General features: G+C 59.2%; 1 pseudogene; it reads right to left on the reverse strand.

Moving 5' to 3' along the window:
- LOC124579148 overlaps positions 1-5,000 on the reverse strand; it is a 7,753-nt pseudogene that overhangs the window by 2,100 nt on the left and 653 nt on the right.

Genomic DNA, 5,000 nt, shown 5'->3' on the forward strand with positions numbered 1-5,000 from the left:
AGTAGGTAAGGCATTAATCCGGACTCGCAGGCATGAGATGTAGTCGCGGCCGGTTACGAACTGCCGCGTATTGGAGACCCAGCAGTGCTGCCCTGGTGTTCGGGCAGACTCATGTAGCGCAGCGCCGTCGACCGACGAGTGCAGGCGGTCGGCCCAACACCGGCCCAACTGGTAACTGGACTTTATAACTTCCCCCTGCCATTGCAGGGCGTGGTCCAGTTGGTGAATTTCTCGCTGGATTAAGTCCTGGGAAGAATCGTCCGCTGCCGCACCCAGTCCCTGCATCTTCGCCAATCTTCTCCTACGAAGAAGAGGGCCCAGCCAGCGGGCTGCAGGCACCCCCAAGCCCCCATGAGAGATGGGGGCGTGGAAGTAACCGACCGGCGTATCTACTGGCAGGTGCAGCCAAGATCGAACAGCTGCACGAACACAGACGTCAAGGGAAGAGAGGGCCCCAAGACGAGTCCTCCCAAGGGCGAGGCCATGGAAAATACCCGGGAGGATAACAGAGCGAAGGGCAAAAAGCCGCTGCTGAGGTTTGAGTGGTGCACGCTTGATGATGTCCATCTGCTTCTCGACCTCCCGCCGGGGATGGAAAAGACTGCGTCCGCACGTGGAAAATTGCAGGCCTAGATACTTGAAAGTATCTCCCATCGCCAGTGCTGGGATGTTGTTCCCCCCAGCACGAAAGATGACAGTCTCGTCGACCTTGGTTTTCTTCTCCCGGCCTGATGAGACAAGGGCGAGAGAAAAACACTTCCGTGGGTTGACCTCGAGCCCGAGATCCCCCAGGGCCGACGTGGCGATGGTGAGAAGTTCCTGCAATCCATCACGAGTCTCGGCGAACAGCAGGAGGTCATCGGCGAATGCTGCCGCATTTATCCGCCGTCCAAGAATGCGTGCACCAATATGAGCAGGCAGACGAGACAAGAGAATGTCAATGGACATGTTGAAGAGGATAGGAGACAGCGGGTCACCCTGCCGAACACCCCTCGAAGGCCGCACTAGACCTGACGACTTCCCATCCGCGCAGATAACCGTCGATCCCGCCTCATAGCATCCCTGGATGTAGTCAACGAACTCGACCGGCAAACCATGGGCCCTTAGCACCGGGCCAAGGGCAGCATGGGCAAGCGAGTCGAAGGCCTTTGACACATCCAGAGATGCCAAGTACAGCGAGCCGGCAGCTCGGCACGCCTGAGTCATCGCCAGATCTAGAAGAAAGGTGTTGTGAAGCATCCCATCCTGAGGGATGAAAGCCCGCTGGCGATCGTCCAACACACAGTAGCGCATCAGGCGGCCAACCAGGACCTTGTGAAAGGCTCTGGTCAGCACCGAGCACACTGTGATCGGACGAAAGTCAGCAGGGGATGCTGCGGCGGTCTTCTTGGGCAGCAGGGTTGTTCTGGCCTGAAGGAGTCGGGAGGGAAGGGAACGGGAAAGGAGGAGGAAATTAAGGATCTTGAGGAGAACCTCCCGGGGAAGGCGACGCAGTTGTGTCGGCGTGAGGCCGTCAGGACCTGCAGCAGAATTGCGAGGTGGGAGAGCAGCGGTGGCTTCTTCTGCAGAAATGGGAGCCCAGAGGTCACTGAAGGGCACCCTCTTCGAGAATGGCAGCAGCTCATCGGACAGACCCTCCCCACGCGGAGGTCGAGACCTGACACGTGGTGGAGAGAAGAGGTCTGTCCAAAACTCAATCAGCCCTGGGATGGATGGTGGCTGATGCAAGAGTGTGCCATCGAGAAGTCCGTTGATACAGCGTGCTCCGTTCTTCTTGAAAGCACGCTGGACCACCGCATACTCCCATCTCCTGCGTGCACGCTTCCGCTCTGGGGGCTGTTGGGTCCGCACACTCGCAGCTTGGTGGACGGCTGGCTCCCTGCTGCCTACTTCATCAAGAACAGACAGCAACATAGCCTGGATTGTTTCACGGCTAGTGGTGGGACCCAGAGCCACGAGATCATCAAGCGAGCGGAATCGGCGGTCTGATTGGGGGAGTTCTACTAGAAATGACCAGATGGCTAGGTCAACATCTTCCCCTCGAGGTGGAGACTGTGGCAAAGAATGACTGACTGCAGGCTCGCTAGGAGGAGGACCCTGAAGGCCGCGATCCATGCCAGCGAGCTCGGTGACAAACTTCGCCACCATGTCTTTGTAGGGCTGCGCTCTACGCTGACATTTAATTGATTCCAGCGTACGCTCGGGGAAGGCCTTTGCAAGTTCCTGGTTTAAAAATCTGCAACCCTGGGTGGCAAGAGTCGCTTCTGCATGGGCCAAACGCAGGAGCTCTTCTTGGGACCACCTGGCCTTCTTCCTCTCGGTCTTGATCTCAGCATTAACAGCAGTCGGATGGGCGCGACGCCGATGGACACCAAGTCCGGTCTTGGTGGAGAAGGACCGCATACAATCAGGGCAGATAGCGGGGAGCAGCGCTCGACCCGCACCGGTTGGCTGGTTGGCTGGCTCATCAGCTGGCACAGGCGCTCCAGCGGGAGGCCTGGTACCACGTTTGCTTCTATTAGTTGCACCAGCTGTAACAAAGGCAGGGGGGGAGGTAACCCCCAAGCCCGAAAAGCACCCTGCTCTGTCGGTCGGGATACTGGAAAGGTACACCTACGCGAAACCTTTCGCAGCACCCTCACGACTCCCGCCACTTGGAGGCCAGAGCTAGGATTTCCCACCGAGAGGCTAATTGAACCATCATCCACCCGACATCACAAGGATGCTGAGGGGTGAATCGAGAGGGTCCATATATTACGCATCAGGTGGGCTTTGGGAGTCATAGTTACTCCCGCCGTTTACCCGCGCTTGCTTGAATTTCTTCACGTTGACATTCAGAGCACTGGGCAGAAATCACATTGCGTCAACACCCGCTAGGGCCATCGCAATGCTTTGTTTTAATTAGACAGTCGGATTCCCCCAGTCCGTGCCAGTTCTGAGTTGATCGTTGAATGGCGGCCGAAGAGAATCCGCGCACCCGCGCGCCCCCGGAGGAGCACGCTAAGGCGGACGCGGCCTCGCAGCAAGGAAGATCCGTGGGAGGCCAAGGCACGGGACCGAGCTCGGATCCTGCACGCAGGTTGAAGCACCGGGGCGCGAACGCCGCGCAGGCGCGCGCATCCTGCACCGCCGGCCAGCACGAGGCCAACCAACGGCGAGAGCAGACCACGCCCGCGCTAAACGCCCGCACTTACCGGCACCCCTACGGCACTCACCTCGCCCAGGCCCGGCACGTTAGCGCTGACCCACTTCCCGACCAAGCCCGACACGCCCCGATCCTCAGAGCCAATCCTTATCCCGAAGTTACGGATCCAATTTGCCGACTTCCCTTACCTACATTATTCTATCGACTAGAGGCTCTTCACCTTGGAGACCTGCTGCGGATATGGGTACGAACCGGCGCGACACCTCCACGTGGCCCTCTCCCGGATTTTCAAGGTCCGAGGGGAAGATCGGGACACCGCCGCAACTGCGGTGCTCTTCGAGTTCCAAACCCTATCTCCCTGCTAGAGGATTCCAGGGAACTCGAACGCTCATGCAGAAAAGAAAACTCTTCCCCGATCTCCCGACGGCGTCTCCGGGTCCTTTTGGGTTACCCCGACGAGCATCTCTAAAAGAGGGGCCCGACTTGTATCGGTTCCGCTGCCGGGTTCCGGAATAGGAACCGGATTCCCTTTCGCCCAACGGGGGCCAGCACAAAGTGCATCATGCTATGACGGCCCCCATCAACATCGGATTTCTCCTAGGGCTTAGGATCGACTGACTCGTGTGCAACGGCTGTTCACACGAAACCCTTCTCCGCGTCAGCCCTCCAGGGCCTCGCTGGAGTATTTGCTACTACCACCAAGATCTGCACCGACGGCGGCTCCAGGCAGGCTCACGCCCAGACCCTTCTGCGCCCACCGCCGCGACCCTCCTACTCGTCAGGGCTTCGCGGCCGGCCGCAAGGACCGGCCATGACTGCCAGACTGACGGCCGAGTATAGGCACGACGCTTCAGCGCCATCCATTTTCAGGGCTAGTTGCTTCGGCAGGTGAGTTGTTACACACTCCTTAGCGGATTCCGACTTCCATGGCCACCGTCCTGCTGTCTTAAGCAACCAACGCCTTTCATGGTTTCCCATGAGCGTCGATTCGGGCGCCTTAACTCGGCGTTTGGTTCATCCCACAGCGCCAGTTCTGCTTACCAAAAGTGGCCCACTTGGCACTCCGATCCGAGTCGTTTGCTCGCGGCTTCAGCATATCAAGCAAGCCGGAGATCTCACCCATTTAAAGTTTGAGAATAGGTTGAGGTCGTTTCGGCCCCAAGGCCTCTAATCATTCGCTTTACCGGATGAGACTCGTACGAGCACCAGCTATCCTGAGGGAAACTTCGGAGGGAACCAGCTACTAGATGGTTCGATTAGTCTTTCGCCCCTATACCCAGCTCCGACGATCGATTTGCACGTCAGAATCGCTACAGACCTCCATCAGGGTTTCCCCTGACTTCGTCCTGGCCAGGCATAGTTCACCATCTTTCGGGTCCCAACGTGTACGCTCTAGGTGCGCCTCACCTCGCAATGAGGACGAGACGCCCCGGGAGTGCGGAGGCCGCCGCCCCGTGAAGGGCGGGGAAGCCCCATCCTCCCTCGGCCCGCGCAAGGCGAGACCTTCACTTTCATTACGCCTTTAGGTTTCGTACAGCCCAATGACTCGCGCACATGTTAGACTCCTTGGTCCGTGTTTCAAGACGGGTCGTGAAATTGTCCAAAGCTGAAGCGCCGCTGACGGGAGCGATTATTCCGCCCGAGAGCATCCCGAGCCAACAGCGGCGCGGGTCCGGGGCCGGGCCAGGTAGGTCCGTCATCCGGGAAGAACCGCGCGCGCTTGCCGGGAGCCCGAGCGCCCAAAGGGGCGAATCGACTCCTCCAGATATACCGCCGGGCAGCCAGCCAGGACACCGGGGCTCTGCCCAACAGACGCGAACCGAGGCCCGCGGAAGGACAGGCTGCGCACCCGGGC

Source organism: Schistocerca americana, unplaced genomic scaffold, assembly GCF_021461395.2.
Source record: "Schistocerca americana isolate TAMUIC-IGC-003095 unplaced genomic scaffold, iqSchAmer2.1 HiC_scaffold_296, whole genome shotgun sequence".
Taxonomy (NCBI): domain Eukaryota; kingdom Metazoa; phylum Arthropoda; class Insecta; order Orthoptera; family Acrididae; genus Schistocerca; species Schistocerca americana.